Here is an 18,405-nt window from a genome sequence, read left to right as displayed (position 1 = left end):
ACATCAGGTCACACCCTATCTATTTTTTTTCTTACCTCCAGAAAGTCAGGAGTGTTTACTCTGCCTCACACTACTTGTTACAATGTACTGCCTTGACACAGGTCCAGAATCAACAAGCCAGCTGACCATCGATTGGCATCTCCAAAACCATGGGGCAAAATAAACCTTTCCTCTTTACAGTTTGATGTCTGATATTTTGTCACTATGACAATAAGTTAACAAATTCAGTGTTGTAAATAATTAACAGATACATGGAAGCATTTATTCCAACACAGGTTCCAAAATAAGGTTGAATATGTTGAAAGAACTCAGAGGAAATGTTGTATGCATACCACTCTGCCCCATTGGACTCTCCATCCCTCAGATCAACAGATTATCATAATAATTCTCAGTAACATGCAATTTTTCAATCACATATAGAAAAATCATGTAGATATGACATAAGAGAACATATTTAAATGGCACTTCTTTATGAGGAAAGTACATCTCAAGGAAATGTCTCAGATAAATCATAGAATTATAACTTGAAGAAAATTCTTATGTAGTCCCATTATATTCCATCTTAACAAGATATGTCACTACATCAGTATTAAATATCAACTTGACATTAAACATAACAGGCCACCAAGGCATGCTCACCAACAGAAAAATAGAGTTACAATAATTATGAATAACTTTTGCCAATTATTTTCAGTTACTTAAAGTGAGCTCTGTTCCTATGAGATGCTTGTAATGTTCCTTCTGTTTCTTTCCTTAATGTGTAAACTAATATATTGTGGTGTGCATTTGAATTCCCTCTGATGCCTAATGCTCATTAGGTGTAACATTTCATCTTAATGTCCTTTTACAATTTTTCTTCATATAAATCTAGAATTAGAGCTATCATTTATTTTTCTCTGTTAAAAACATGCTCACTTGTATTTCCTAGTGTAGTTCTAGTAGCACTTCTCAGCCACTTGATGGTTGAGGAGTGAAGGAAAAGAACAAGTAGCCTAAAGAAATAAAGATAATTATTTAAATTGTGGCAATAGCAACATCTATTTAAAAGGTCCATGTCAGTTAGAATGGGAGGCGGGGCTGACAGTAGACCCGGTAAATAAAAAGAGGTAGCTAATAAATGGTATTGTTTTATCTTCTGAGTTTTTGCTTCCCGGTATTTTTAAACCTGAGGCTTGTTATCTATGAATAGTATATTGATTTTTTGGTGGACTTGAAATGTATATATTTATTACAGGTTTTCTTTCTCTTTGAAGTGTTTAAGATGAATAGAGTAACTTTTGACTATTGATGTTAGATTTGTTGACTTGGGGTATAAAAATTAACTAACTCAGGCTAATGAGATTAATGCCTTAGGGTCAGTATCTCTACCTAAAGCAGTACTGCTTTTCTCTGTAGAAACCAAGTATATCTTACATCTGACACATATCCAAACATTGTAGAAGACCAAAACAACACAAAGTTGGTGTTATTATATTAAGGATATTGGGTAATTCCATTTCTCTTGCAAAAGAACAAGGCATGCATATTTTCCTGATAGAGGACCACAAAAGTGGCCCTACATGCAAAATGCCCCAAATGTACAGTGATATAGAAAGACAAATTGCTTGGGTTTCCTATTATTGTATTTATATTCATTATTCTATTAGCACAAACACAGCCAAAAGGACAAGATATAGTATTTGAATCAAATTTCTAAAAAAATAACTTTCTAGATCATATGATGATTAAGAGTACTCGTACTTGCTTATATATTTGGTGTTAATATGTACCTATCTAGTATTCATGGAACATTTGCTAATTATTAAAGTGTAAATATGACTTTTCTTTAAAAGTATTTTTTTATCTATTCTTTGCCCATATCCTGGTTTACAAGCTTTACTTTCTTGTTTCTCACTCAAGGGCCTTCTACCCACTGTACCCGTACTGTCATTCTCTTCTGGAGGCAGTGCCATTGCTTTGTCACTAAACTAAAACTTTAGATTCAATAGCCTTTGTTTCTTATAGTTTCTCTTACATGTCTTAGAGTGAGCCTAGTAATAAATATATCTAATTAGTCTGTTCATTTTCCCATAATGTACCCTACAGACTGATGATGACATCTCCATAAAACACTATAGGAGTTACAGTTACAGCATTCAAGATGCTGAGGCAGCAAAACCTCATAATAGAGTTTTTCTTGGGCTACAAGGTGAGACCTGATAATAGGAAAGAAGGAACATGATAATGAAGACAGAGTGAAGGAGGGAGGGAAGAATAAATGAACTTCTTGTCATAATTATAAACTTTAAACTTTATAATATTTACTAGGCCCTGATCTTGACTTTATGGCTTAACCTTCTTTGTTACCCAGTATGTTGTTCTGAAGTGAGACATTTAATTTTGCTACATAATACTGTTGTGTACTGTCCAGAGAATGATCTAAGTTCACCCTGTTTTGGTTTTGAGTGAGTGAATGTTTTTAAGTGTATAGCAAACAAAAGTAAAAGGATAAATCACAAGTAGCAGATGAATAGAAACAGCAGTAGACACATGACCAATCATCATCAAATTGGCAGTTTACAACTCCTAGCAGAATTGAACCGAGTAGCTTGACTGAGACTACTCTAACGAAAATAACCATTGAACTAAGGCTATAAACATCTGGTAGAAACTGGGAAATCTGGGACATTAGATGGAGTTTACATTGAGCTTTCACACCATAGTAAAATTTTCATGGGTGAAATTCCCGCTTCTGGTTTCCACTGTAGGCATTTGTTATATCATGAGATGAGTTACCTTATTGAGAATCATTTGGCTTCTAGTTGTCCTCAAGAACAGAATGTATTCTTCCTGGCAGTTGTGCTATTCTTTTTCCTCCCTGTCACTCAGCTGCGGTTGGGGGCAGCCTATCCCTGGACAAGGAGTCATAGAAAATACTTAGAGAAAAACAATTTGAGTCAAAAATGATGGGGAATGTGGCAAGCTTGCTTCCAGAGCTAGCTTCTCAATAAGCTTAAATGGCATCTGACAATTTATCAACATACAATGAGAAACTTGTCAGTCACAGCTTCCTTACCTGCAAAGTTTGGGGAAATGAGCTCAGCTTGAGATTTCAGACTATTTTTGTTGATATACTTGATTTAGAATCAGGACCTAATCTGTTACCTACTCTGTGAAACTAAGACAACAGGAGGTAACATGTCCATGCTCAACAGTGCAACATCCCTGACGTATGTTTCAGTTCCTTGGGCACTGTCTTATAATACAGTATGGAAAAAAATGGACCAGGTCATTTCCCAAAACTTTTCTAAATGTGAATGGATGACATCAGCTCAGGTCTACCTTTGTGAGTCTAACAAATAAGAAGGACTGAGTGTAGGGGAACACCAAGGCAATGAGATGGGAAACAGTGGTTGGGAGAGAGACCACCTTCATGGAAGCAAGGGAGAGGGAATGGGAGTGGAGGATAAGAGGATAACATTTGAAATGTTAATACAGAGAATATCCAGTAAAAATGAAAAAAAATAAAAAGAAGGACTGAATGTTTGTTAAATTGAACTAAATGAATGCTTTGAATTAAGTCATATCACACTGTTGGCTCCCCACATACCCTATCAAATTTTCTGTAGCTTGATGGGATATTTCTAGCTAGCTTCTCATGTTTTAATGTTGCAAATTCAATCTCTATGTTGGCCTCAATTGTGATTTAAAATTAAGACAGGTATAACTGATAGATGATGAGGTAGGTTTAACTGAATAGAAGTTCGGTTGGGAGTACTTAAACAGATACAGTTATTAATAGGATAAAACTTAAAAACAGTAGATTTAGAAAAACGTTGTGCTAATGCCTTTAGAAAGTAGGTTTTGGTAAAAGTCATTTTGTTTACTGTTTCTACAAATAACATGATTACGATATTTTAATAATTATGTAAAACATCTAGAGATAAAAGTAAACACCATATAAGATCAATTGCAGGCTGAAATAACTTCAGTAGGTTGAAGTTTTAGCAGTTTAGGACAACTAAAAACATATGTATAATATATGAAGGAAAACTTATAAGTAGGTTATTGAGATTTATACATTTCTCTGAAAGAGGAACTTTTTTTCCATTTTATTTTAAAACTATAGCTGCTGAAATTCTTTTTTTTTTTAAAAGAAAGTTTTTTTTTTTAAAAAAATTGAACAGCTTTATTTTAAAAAACAAAGATAAATGTACATATTTTAAGCATTTTTTCATAAAAGTATATGAATACATTATTGTCAGTACCTGATTTTTTTAAGGTTTAATAGTATGCATTAAAATCTTACTAGATACAATGAGCATAAAATACTTGTAAAACAAGATATAACCTGGAAATAGTCAAAGTCTTCTTGGTATTTAAAGATTAAGCATAATGGTTTTTCATTTTCTTTCTTTTTTTGGCTTTGTTTTACTTGAACATATAGTCTGTGAGTTGTTTCTGGGGTGTTCAGAGCTTTTTGGGGATAGTATCCTATTATCAGTGACTGCATATTATATCTGTTCTTTTGTGACTGGGTTATCTCACTCAGGTTGATATTCTCTAGATGCATTATTTTTCTTAAGATTTCATAAAGTCATTGTTTCTGATAGCTGAATAGTACTCTATTGTGTAAATATACCACACTTATTTTTATCTATTTTTCTACTGAAGGACATCTGGGTTCTTTCCAGATTCTGGCTATTATTAATAGGGCTGCTATGAACATTGTGGTGCATCTGTCTTTGATGTATGTTGGAGCTTCTCTAGGGTATATGCCCAGAAGTTGAATAACTTGGTCTTCAGGTAGTACTATGTCCAATTTTCTGAGGTATCGCCAGAGTGATTTCCAGAGTGTTTGTACCAGTTTACAACACCAACAACAGTGGAGAAGTGTTCCTCTTTCTCCCACTCCTCGCCAGCATCTGCTGTCATCTGAATTTTTGATCTTAGCCATTCTGGTTGGTGTGAGGTGGAATCTCAGGGTTGTTTTGATTTGCATTTCCCTGATGGCTAAGGATGTTGAGCACTTCCTTAGATGTTTCTCAGCCATTCGATATTCCTCAATTGAGAACGTTTTGTTTAACTCTGTACCCCATTTTTAATAGGGTTGTTTGATTCTCTGGAGTCTAGCTTTTTGAGTTCTTTGTATACCTTGGATATTAGGCCTCTATCTGATGTGGAGTTGATAAAGATCTTTTCCCATTTTGTTGGCTGCTGTTTTGTTTTCTTGACAGTGTCCTGTGCCTTACAGATACTTTGCAATCTCATTAAGTCCCTTTTGTTGATATTTAACCTTAGAGTAGGAGCCATTGGTGTTCTGCTCAGAAAATTTTCTCCTGTGCCTATGTGTTCTAAGATTTTCCCTACTTTATCTTCTAATAGTTTCAGTGTACCTGGTTTAATGTGGAGATCTTTGATCCACTTGCACTTGAGCTTTGTACAAGGAGATAAGAAAGGGTCTATTTTACCAACCCCACATCAGATAGAGGCCTAATATCCAAGGTATACAAAGAACTCAAAAAGATAGACACCAGAGAATCAAACAACCCTATTAAAAAATGGGTTATAGAGCTAAACAAAATGTTCTCAATTGAGGAATATCGAATGGCTGAGAAACATCTAAGGAAGTGCTCCACATCCTTAGCCATCAGGGAAATGCAAATCAAAACAACCCTGAGATTCCACCTCACACCAGTCAGATTGGCCAAGATCCAAAACTCAGATGACAGCAGATGCTGGCCAGGTTGCGGAGAAAGAGGAACACTTCCCCACTGTTGGTGGGGTTGTAAACTGATACAATCACTCTGGAAATCAGTCTGGCAATTCCTCAGAAAATTGGACAAAGTACTACCTGAAGATCTAGCTATTCCACTTCTGGGCATATACTCCAGAGACACTCCAATATACAACAAAGATACATGCACCACAATGTTCATAGCAGCTCTATTTATAATAGCCAGAAGCTGGAAAGAACCCAGATGTCGTTCAGTAGATGAATGGATACAAAAATTGTGGTACATTTGCAGAATGGAATACTACTCAGCCGTCAAAAACAATGACTTAACCAAATTCTTAAGAAAATGGTTGCACTCGAGTATATCATCCTGAGTGAGATAACCCAGTCACAAAAGAACAGACATAATATGCAGTCACTGATAGTGGGATGCTAACCCCAGAGGCTCGGACTGCCCCTGAAACAACTCACAGACTGTGTGAAGTTCAAGAAAAAAAGAAAACAAAAGAAAAAAAATGTCATGTTCATTTCTTACACACCAAGAAAATGTTGACTAATTCCGGGTTACATCCTGTTTTACATGTACTTTTTTTCATTGTAACTAGTAAGACCTTAATGCAGAGTATCAAACCTTAAAAAAAAGAAAAAAAAAAAAAAGCCAAGCACTGATACAATTGTAGTTGTATACATTTATTCAAAAATGTCTAAATTTTTTTCTTTCATCTTTGTTTTTTTAAAATAAAGTTAAAAAAAGAAGAAGAAAGGGTATATTTTCATTCTTCTGCATGCTGAGTGTCAGTTGAACCAATACCATTTGTTGGAGAGGCTGTCCTTTTTCCATTGAATGTTTACAGCTCCTTTGTCAAAAATCAAGGGACCATATGTGAGGGCTCATTTCTGGATCTTCTATTCTATTCCATTCATCCACGTGCCTGTCTCTGTACCAGTACCATGCAGTTTTTAGCACAATTGCCTTGTAATATAGCTTGAGGTCCGGGATAGAGATTCCAGCAGATGTTTTTTTGTTGTTGAGGATGGATTTTTCTATTCTAGGTCTTTTGTTATTCCAGATGAAATTGCACCTTGCCCTTTCCAACTCTATGAAGAATTGGGCCGGGTCTTTGATGTGGATTGCATTGAATCTGTAGACTGCTTTTGGTAAAATGGCCAATTTTACAATGTCGATCTTTCCAATCCATGAGCATGGGAGATCTTTTCATTTCGGAGATCTTCCTTAATTTCCTACTTTGAGATTTGAAATTCTTGTCATACAGGTCCTTCATTGCTTAGTTAGAGTCACACCAAGGTATTTCGTATTGTTTGTGACTATTGTGAATGGTATCTTTTCCCTAATTTCTTTCTCTGCATGTTTGTCCTTTGAGTAGAGGAAGGTTACTGATTTGTTTGAGTTAATTTTATATTCAGTCACTTGGCTGAACTTGTTTATCACCTGTAGAAGTTCTCTGGTGGAATTTTTGGGGTATCTTAGGTACACTATCATGTCATCTGCAAACAGATGGCTCAGCCTTTAAAGGCTAGGCTCACAACCAAAAATATAAGAGCTGCTGAAATTCTATTTGTATTTTATTACTTCTGAAAGTGTTATAACTAAGAAGAGGAATTACACCAAGTCCCTAATTGATCCTACATGAAGGAGAATGGGTGCCCCATAAAAACTTGAAGAGCCAAACATGTTGAAGACTTTTCAGTTGTAGAGCTGAGGATACAATCTCAAATAAAAACGTAAAATCCACGAAAAATTTATGGGAAAGGCACGCTGAGCTGAAATAAGACAAAAAGTCATTGAAATTTTGAAGGTCCAAGAATCCTGCCTCACAGATGCGTTTATTCACTCAGGTTCTTGCACTGCCAAGGAAAAGTTGGGTATATCTACTGAGTTATGGTCTTCACTGAATACTGTGTAGTGACCAGAAATAACAAAGAGGAACAGAGTATTATATATTCACAGAAGAATAGTCATCAACTTTTGCATTATCATATCTAAGGTTTTTAAGTGAAGGAGCCAGTGTAGTGTGCTAGGGGCAATATAAAAAAAAATTCTAATGCTCAGTTCCTGTGCACCATGATATGAGCAAAGTACCCATTGTTACATAGGTACACATGAGATCTCCTAACAACCCTAAGAAGTTATAGAATTTAGAAGTGAACAGTTGTAGGGATAGGTACAATTTATTGGGTCAAATGTACTAGTAAAGTATATGCAAAAAAGGCTCAAAGGGGTATTACTTGTTTGGAAGGGAAGATTGAGAATGGGGAAGCATGTTTATTTTAAGGAGTTACTGACTGAAACCTTCTGATACTTCACATAGGAGAACGTTTCCATCTATATTGTTTTCAGTGACATTCACCATAAATTTTTGTTTCTCAGTTATTACAATGTTGTATTATCTTTAAAAATGTTTCATGTTTAAAATTTCTTCAAGGTTGTGAATACAGAAGATTTTCTATGATCTGAAATAGAATTCAGGAGCCTTAGATGTAAACTAAGAAATAGAGTTACCATAACTCAGATGCTAAACTACTTATCTTCTATTATTTCGTTAACATAAATGATTTTTAAAAGTTATGAGTCATTTGAAAGGTCTAGACTGTTAACTGGCTCTACTGAAAATTGCTTTCAAAATATATGCTTGTGGTTTTATATAGTCTATGAGATTGTAGTATATATTTTAAAATTTGTTTTCCTTCAGTTTTTCATCAATATATCTTCATCAGTTTATCCTGGTTTCATGGCCAAGCCTTTTATATCAAATGCTTACAACCATAAGTTGAGTTTACAAAACTCTACCAGTTTTAAAGGTCAACATGTAAATTAACTAATTAGGTTAATGCAAATCACTATAGTGCTTGCTGTTACAAACCTCACACCTTTTAAATTCTTTCTGAATTAAATAATGAGCCATATTGTTAACAAAGCTAGCATAACATTAAAAAAGATATTAAATATGTAGGCTGCCTAGATAAACAGAAAACTAATTTGCAGATATTTTACAATGATAAAGTAATGCATAAAATTAGAAGCGTAAGATTTACACAGTGTAATATTTACAAAATGGAAATGTAACCTTAGCTCAGAGAAGAACAGGAAATTATAAAACAGAGTTGAAAGGAGTCAAGGAAATGGAACCAAGTTTCCATGTGTCTAAAAAGCATCCCTGATTCAGGTCTCTAAAACACTGCTTATTAAAACAACAATGAACTGACAATAAACAGCAATAAAGGAGCCCAAGTAAAATAAAAAATATACACAGTCTGAAATATTTAAATTTAGAAACTGTGGATTTCATAAGCTCAGTCACTTTACTTACAAGAAGGAATGAGTGTTTGAATGTTCATTTATATTTATAGATACAGGTGAGATATTGTATTAGTTTAAAATAAAAGCAATTTCCTAAGCAAAAAATTGTATAACTGTGGTTTGTATAAATTCTAAAATGGTATAGGTTCTTAGAATTTTTCAAAGATAGAGATTAAATTTAACTATTTTTAGATAATAGAAAATCAGCTTTAATACAGATTTGCAAAATAGTTTTACATGTGTAGGTTAACAAAGTAAATAAAATATGATGATTTCTTTCTTTCTTTTTTTTTTTCTGTTACACCGGTTATTGATCAAATCCATTCTCAGCCTTATATCAGAGTTTGAAATAAGACCCCTCTTTCTTTTTCTTCTTTGATGATTGCAAAGAGACCAGATGTCCCACTCTGAATATAATAAATAATTACATTTTTATTTTGATATTAAAGTAAACAGATCCCTAATATATAATAAAAGTGTCATAACTTACTGTTTGATATCTGCCAACTTGAACGTTTTCTGTAGAAATTTCATGCCCTTTAAAACCTTAAGTATTTATATATTTTAAAATACAAGAGGATATAAATCACAAACGAGAGGATAACATTCCATGTATTAATTCATGCAACAGAAGCTGCCCCTTTTGCTATTACAGTCAGCTTATGTTCTCAGTTTGGGTGAGAGCTCATGTGAGCACACTTCTCTTGCAAAGAGGACAGCTGCTGCTGCATGCATTAATACATATCAAATGGCTCGAAAGTAAATAAAATGCTATAAATTACTTGAGGTCTTCTGCTGACATCATGAACCCTGAGAGGACGGGGCATTCATGAAGGTTATTTTGTTGTTGTTTTTTTCCCCTTTCATGTGACATGAAATTTCACCATCTTGTTCCTGCTTACTGGTACAAACATATTATTCAATATACACGGTACACTCTTTATGGATTTGTGATAATGATCTGTGTGGATCTGTGCAGAAGGTACAGGTTCATTGCTTTATGAAGTATAATTTGTGTATTTTAAGGTTCTCATTGTCTCTTCTCTGCTGTGTTCTCTGGTTCTCTGTATCACTAGTAGTAATAGAATTCTAAATGACCAGTTAGAATTGCCTCACACACTATGCAACTGTTGAAGAAAGGAAGCTCAAGAAGAAAAAAGGAAAAGAAAGCAAAGAGAAATAAAATCAAGACAGAACATGAAAGAAGAGTAAAGAAAGATAAAAGAAGGAAACTATTATAAACAAATTCAGGATACCTTTAACTATTTTAGTAGGACCCTTTTTGCAGCATACACAAGCTTGGGAGATATGATTTAATTACATTTTATTTGTAAAAGAACACTTGTAAGCATTCTAGGATTTTAACCATCTTAATAACCTATATTAAAGCTGTTTACTATACCAAATATTGTGATTTGTCAATGTCTTCAAACTTATATACTTGGGATTTTAATTTAAAAGTTTACATAATTTAAATTTACAAATAATTTAGAAACATTATAAAGCTTTATTAAAACATTTTTCACCTATTCCTTTAAATGAAGAGCATATTGTCTTAGAAAAACCAAGTAACATTTCTCATTCATATTTTTAAAATAATTTTGAAGCATATTAATTCTTAGTTTACTTAATAAAATTAATAAACTCATTCTGCAAATGTATTTGCAGAACTAGGTAATGAGGTTGTTATCATCCATCCTCTTTAAGCTAATCGGGTTGGGTGTTCTAATTGGCTTAGAGGAAATGTTGTACCCTGGTAACCTTGGGACACCTTAGATGAACTCAAGCTTTTGGTTCAAGGAGAAAAAATGTCAACAATAAAAAAGTTTCTTATTTAAAGTAATTTATTATTCTTTTTTTCCATGTAACATTTTGTCTTTTCTTTCATTGGTTTTTGTTCCTTTTTTCTTTTTTGAACAAGTAATAAATAAATTATGAATGATAGTTTTTCTAAAAGCTTCATTCCAAAGACATCCATTCTAATAGGATGTGAAGGGTCTTATGTAAGACAACATAAAGCAGATCTTCAAATCTATAGCTCACATAGGTGTGAGACTCCACTGAGATAAGCAGAAATCTATCTCCTACCAGACAGGCGAAACCAGCTAATCCCGCAGACTCCTTTCTCCAGGAAATATGCTGAAGCTTCCTTGAAGTTACAAACTTGCTACAACTCTACCAAGTTATAAATGTCTTTAATATTTATTGTATTATCATCCAGCTACTGTGAGAACAATTTGAATGAGATTTTAAATATGGAAACACAATTGATAGCCACATCAAGCCCAGGCAAATGAACATGAACTCTTATGATGCTTAGGATGCGAAATGGTCATTACAGTTCATTTATCCAGCTTCCTTATCCCCAGTGTGAGAAAACAGGTCCAGTGAGGTGAAACAATTTGGTCAAAGGTCAATTTTTTTGTTATTGAATATTCCCTTTCAGTGTAACTATTTTACTGACAGGGATAACATAAATAAAGGTAAAATCTTATTTAGTGCTGCTTAAGGAAGCACAGGCAATCCAACTGCTAGATGTTTTTGTTTTTGTTTTTTTTAAATCAATTTTAGGTACCACAACCCTGATAAAGGAATGATCTGCCTGCAGAGATACCTTACATTAATAAAGAACAGCACACACTCAGAGTGAGTACCACCACTCTTAACTCTTAATAGTGTTAACTCTTAATTAATTAATAGTACCAGTACTATTAACTCTTAATAGCAACAAAGAGAGAGATAATGTTACTATTATCTTAAACAATATTCAGCTACCAAGTAAATCATTTACTAGAAAAACAATAAGACGACACACCTACTTACATAAACTCAAAGCAACCCACAAATCTTTGTCTTTACACAGTTAACATTTAATTTAAACAGTTAACAATGCAGAAGAAACTTGTTTCCATGAAGTATATCTATTTTCATTTTGAATTAATGACTAAATTAATTTTGAATGTCTCCTCAAAAGTACTTATTTATTATAACAAAATGATTTTATTCACTCTTCCTCCCCCAAGTTCCCTATATAACCTTGGAAAATTTAAAGGCAAGTGAAATGGAAGAGAGTTTGGCCACTGCATATAGATCCCATAGAAAAGCCATCATAACTATCAAGATAATTTATGGCAATCTGGGTGCATAAACCTGAGCCTTTAAATTTTTAAGAGAGGCAGAAATAGTCTCCAGGCTCTGGCTGGAGCTCATGATGGTGCAGGGAGGTTCTGTCCCAACAAACAAGCCATATTTATAAAAGAGGATTGGAGAGGATTTCAAAAAAAGTGTGATGTGTGGGTGGGGGACAGTATCCTGAAAGGAAAAATAAATCCACAAAGGAAGAGAGCCTGCCAGTTGTCCTGCTCCACTTCCTGGCTGTGTCTCTCCAGTTGTTCCCAGAAGAACCTAATGAGAATTCCCAAGGATACTGTTTGACTTCTTCCAAGAACTCTGTGTATCACTACATGCTCCTTGCTAATAAGAATGGAATTTCAGATACCAAAATTTGGGTTAAGCATTAACACGTGTAGTATTTTATGGACATTTAGGTGAGTTGAATGAAAGGTACAGAGATAAAATAAAGTTGAGAGACCTTATAAACTTCAGATATTATCTGAATTTCAATAAGTTGTCACTATTATACAAGTAAAATGAGAATAAATAGCAATTTCTTGACAAAGCAATTGGAGAATCTGTCCATAAAAACAATACAACAAACAAGCAAATCTAGATAATACCTCTTTTCACATATAGGAACTCAATATATAGATAGAGCATTGAAAGATCTTACTGGCTAATAGCCTCTGATTATCTATTTTTTATTTTATTTCTGCAGAAACAAGTATTAAAAGGTATCCATTCCATCAGGATTGAATATAATTAATCATTATTTCATGCTGTATATTTAATTACAAATCTTAAACTTCAAAATTTTTATCTCTAGATATGATATAAATTCTTTGACAAACAGTGTTTTATCCGTTGAATAATGATAAATTTATACTATTTCTGCTTGAAATTTTTATATTTTTGTCTTGGAATTGTAACTGAAAAATAATCAATACAATTATCACAGTATAGATACCAATCAGAACAGTCTGCAACAAAGAGTCTGATTTTTAAGATGTTTTTAAATGTTAAATAATATGAGGGTATTAAAACTCTCTTCTGCTACTGTGTATTTCTTTAATGTTCTTGCATAAATTTGTAGAGAAGTTTTCCAGAAAACAGCTGGAAACCTCACCTTTCATGGTGTTGCCTCATTGGTCTGTTTCCTTTTTCCATACTGAATGTATCACAGGGGTCTTCTATTAGGTTTCTTCTAAAGATTTTAGGGGCTACCAGTGGTCAAGTTTGGCTTGACTGTGTTTTGGCTCCATTATAGACTTAGACTAGATAGCCAACCACGGAAGCTTTGCTTCATTAGCTGTTTACCTTGTTTTTTTTTTTTTTTTTTTTTTTTTTTTTTTTTTTTTTTTTTTTTTTTTTTTTTTTATCTACGACTGGGCAATAAGCGATTGTGTCCAGATAACAGGCTAGTAAGTCTCAGTCACTTTTGTCTTTGTTACTGCAGTGATGCAATCTAAATATATTCTACACACCTTACGTTTTTGTTTGGGTGCTGGGTAACAACTCAGGTCCTTATAGATTTGTGACAAGAACTCTACCAACTGGGCAATCTCTAGTGCAGCTCTAGTGTGTAGGCTGAGCACAATCCCCTAAGTGGTTATTTTCCAAGCCTGGTACCCACATATTTCATTTCAAGGGTGTGGTAAAGTCACAACTCCACAATCATTCACTTATCAAACAGGTATAGAATTTAACATATACACCTGTTAGATAAATGAATGATTATGTATTAAAGTGTCTCTGGGGTATATGCCCAGAAGTGGAATAGCTGGGTCTTCAGGTAGTACTATATCCAATTTTCTGAGGTATCGCCAGACTGATTTCCAGAGTGGTTGTATTAGTTTGCAACCCCACCAACAGTGGAGAAGTGTTCCTCTTTCTCCGCAGCCTCGCCAGCATCTGCTGTCATCTGATTTTTGGATCTTGGCCAATCTGACTGGTGTGAGGTGGAATCTCAGGGTTGTTTTGATTTGCATTTCCCTGATGGCTAAGGATGTGGAGCACTTCCTCAGATGTTTCTTGGCCATTCGGTGTTCCTCAACTGAGAACGTTTTGTTCAGCTCTGTACCCCATTTTTAATAGGGTTATTTGATTCTCTGGTGTCTCGCTTTTTGAGTTCCTTGTGTACCTTGGATATTAGGCCTCTCTCTGATGTGGTGTTGGTAAAGATCTTTTCCCATTCTGTTGGTTGCCGTTTTGTTTTCTTGACAATGTCTTAGCCTTACAGAAACTTTGCAATCTCATTAAGTCCCATTTGTTAATCTTTGACCTGAGAGCTTGAGCCATTGGTGTTTTGTTCAGGAAATTTTCTCCTGTGCCTATGTGTTCTAAGGTTTTCCCTACTTTCTCATCTAATAATTTCAGTGTATCTGGTTTAATGTGGAGATCTTTGATCCACTTACACTTGAGCTTTGTACAAGGAGATAAGAACGGGTCTATTTTCATTCTTTTGCATGCTGAGTGCCAGTTGGACCAGCACCATTTGTTGAATAGGCTGTCCTTTTTCCATTGAATGTTTACTGCTCCTTTGTCAAAAATCAGGTGAACATATACATGAGGGCTCATTTCTGGATCTTCTATCTATTCCATTGATCCACATGCCTATTTCTGTACCAGTATTATGCAGTTTTCAACACAATTGCTTTGTAATAAAGCTTGAGGTCAGGGATAGTGCTTCCCCCAGATGTTTTTTTGTTGTTGAGGATGGATTTTGCTATTCTAGGTCTTTTGTTATTCCATATGAAATTGCATATTGATCTTTTTAAATCGTTGAAGAACTGGGTTGGAATTTTGATGGGGATTGCATTGAATCTGTAGATTGCTTTTGGTAGGATGGCCATTTTTAAGATGTTGATCTTTCCAATCCATGAGCATGGGAGATCTTTCCATTTTCTGAGATCCTCCTCAATTTCTTTCTTTAGAGGTTTGAAGTTCTTGTCATACAGGTCCTTCACTTGCTTAGTTAGAGTCACACCAAGGTATTTCATAGTTTTTGTGACGATTGTGAAGGGTACCTTTTCCCTAATTTCTTTCTCCACATGTTTGTCCTTTGAGTGTAGGAAGGCTACTGATTTGTTCGAGTTAATTTTGTATCCAGCCACTTTGCTGAACTTGTTTATCAGCTGTAGGAGTTCTCTGGTGGAATTTTTGGGGTCACTCAATTACACTATCATGTCATCGGCAAAGAGTGATGTTTTTATCTCTTCCTTTCCAATTTGTATCCCCTTGATCTCCTTTTGCTGTCTAATTGCTCCAGCCAGGACTTCTAGCACAAAGATATATGCACCACAATGTTCATAGCAGCTCTATTTATAATAGCCAGAAGCTGGAAAGAACCCAGATGTCCTTCAGAAGATGAGTGGATACAAAAATTGTGGTACATTTACACAATGGAATACTACTCAGCCACCAGAAACAATGACTTAACCAAATTCTTAAGAAAATGGCTGCATCTAGAGAAGATCATCCTGAGTGAGATAACCCAGTCACAAAAGAACAGACATAATATGCAGTCACTGATATTGGGATGCTAACCCCAGAGGCTTGCACTCCCCCAGAAACAACTCACAGACTGTATGAAGTCCAAGAAATAAAGAAAACAAAAAAAAAATATAGTCACAAAACAAGAAGACTTTGACTATTTCCATGTTGCGTTTTGTTTTGCATGTACTTTACGCTCATTGTAACTATTAGGTTTTCAATGCATACTGTCAAGCCCTTAAAAAAATCAAGTACTGACTAAAAAAATATATTCACATAGTTTTATGTAAAAATTATTTTAATATCTGAAAAAACAGTACTGACAAAAATGTATAATTTCAAGCAAAAATGTTTATAATCTGTACATTTATCTTTGTTTTGTAAAATAAAGTCATTAAAAAAAAAGAATGACTATGGAATCATGTTCATACCCATACTGGGCGGGAGAGGAAAGTACATAAAAACAACATGCAGGGCCAAGTGGACTGAATCAAACCTGATTTATTAGAGGTGTCATGGAGCTGCTAAGTTAGAGATGCTCTCTAGGTTCATGTAGCCCCTTGGGTGCTGGCCCTAGCATGAGATAAAATGTTACCACTTTGTAATATTTATCTCAACAGAGAAATCTTTGTTTAGCTCTGTATTCCATTTTGAATAGGGTTATTTGTTGATCTGGAATCTAACTCATTTTGTTATTTGTATATATTGGATAGTAGCCCTCTATCAGATGTAGGATTAGTAAATATCTTTTCCCAATCAGTTGGTTGCCCTTTTGTCCTATTGACTGTGCACTTTGCTTTACAGAACCTTCTCATTTTTATGAGGTCCCATTTGTTGATTGTTGATTTTTAAGCATAAGCTATGGGTGTTCTGTTCAGGAAAGTTTCCTCTGTGTCAATGTGTTTGAGGCTCTTCCCTACTGTCTTTTTTATTAGGGTCACTGTATCTGGTTTTACATGGAGGTCCTTTATTCACTTGGACTTGAGCTTTATACAAGGAAATAAGAATGGATTAATTTGTGTTCTTCCACATGCTGACCGCCAATTGAATCAGCTCCATTGGTTAAAAATGTTGCCTTTTCCCCCTTGGATAATTTTAGGTCCTCTGTCTAAGATCAAGTGCCTATAAGTGCGTGGGTTCATTTCTGAGTCTTCAATTCTGTTTTATCCATCTACCTGCCTGCATCTGTACGAATACCATGCAGTTTTTTTTCTTACAACTTTATTTTAAAAAAAAGAAGGATACATATACAAATTCTTAAAGGCATTTTGGCATAACATTATATAAATATTTTTGTCAGTACTTAATTCTTTTAGAGGTTTGATAGCATGCATTAAAATCCCACTAGTTACCATAAGCATAAATATATGTAGGACAGAATGTAACATGGAAACAGATTTCTTTTTGAGTGTAGATTAAGCATAATAATCTGTGAATACCAAAAATTACTGTAATTTTTATCACAAATTCTCTGTAATACAGCTTGAAGTCATGAATGGTGATTCCCTCAGAAGTTTGTTTATTCTTGAGAATAGTTTTTGCTATCCTGGGCTTTTTGTTATTACAAATGATTTTTAAAATTGCTCTTTCTAACTCTATGAAGAATTGAGTTGAAATTTTGATGAAGATTGCATTCAATCTGTAGATTGCTTTTGGTAATATGGCCATTTTTTAGTATATTAGTCCTCCCAATCCATGACCATGAGAGGGATCTTTCCATCTTCTGAGATCTTCAATTATTTTCTTCAGAGACTTGAAATTCTTGTCATACAGATCTTTCACTTTTTTTTATCAGAGTCACACCAAGGTATTTTACATTATATGTGACTATTGTGAAGGGTGTCATTTACCTAATTTCTTTCTCAGCCTGTTTATCCTTTGGGTAGAGGAAGGCTAGTGATTTGAGTAAATTTTATATCCAGCCACTTTGTCAAAGTTTTTAAAAAAGGTTTAGGAGTTCCTCGGAAGAATTTTTTGGGGTCACTTAATTATACTATTGTATCATCTGCAAATAGTGATATTTTGACTCATTTTTTTTCAATTTGTATCCCTTTGACCTCCTTTTGTTACCAAGTTGCTCTAGCTAGGACTTCAGCTGCTATATTAAATAGGTAGAAAGAGATTATATAGCTTTGTCTAGTCCCTGATTTTGGTGAGATTGCTTCAAGTTTCCCACCATTTAGTTTAATATTGGCTACTGGTTTGCTGTATATTGCTTTTACTATGTTTAGGCATGGACCTTGAATTCTAATTTTTTCCCAAGACTTTTACCATGAATGGGTGTTGAATTTTGTCAAATGCTTTTTCAGCATTTAATAAAACGATCATGTTTTTTTTCTTTGTTTATATAGTGGATAACACTGATGGATTTCCATATACTGAATGAATCCCTTGGATGAAGCCTACTTGATCATAATAGATGATTGTTTGGTATGTTCTTGGATTCGGTTTGCAAAACTTGTATTGAGTATTTTTGCATCAATATTTATAAGGGAAATTGATCTAAAGTTCTTTTCCTTTGTTGGGTCTTTATGTGGTTTAGGTATATGAAAAATTGTGGCTTCAGAGAATGAATTGGGTAGTGTTCTTCCAGTTTCCATTTTGTTGAATAGTTTGCAGAGTATTGGTATTAGTTCTTTAAAGGACTGATAGAATTATGCACTAAATCCATCTTGTCCTGGGTGTTTTTGTTTTTGTGACACTTTTAATGACTGCTTCTATTACCTTTGGGGTAAAATACAGGGACAGATGCTTGAAGCCA

The sequence above is a fragment of the Micromys minutus genome, assembly GCF_963924665.1.
Source record: "Micromys minutus genome assembly, chromosome: 15".
NCBI classification, from domain to species: Eukaryota; Metazoa; Chordata; class Mammalia; order Rodentia; family Muridae; genus Micromys; species Micromys minutus.
The sequence above is the reverse complement of the archived record's forward strand: the minus strand, read 5'-3'. Positions refer to the sequence as shown.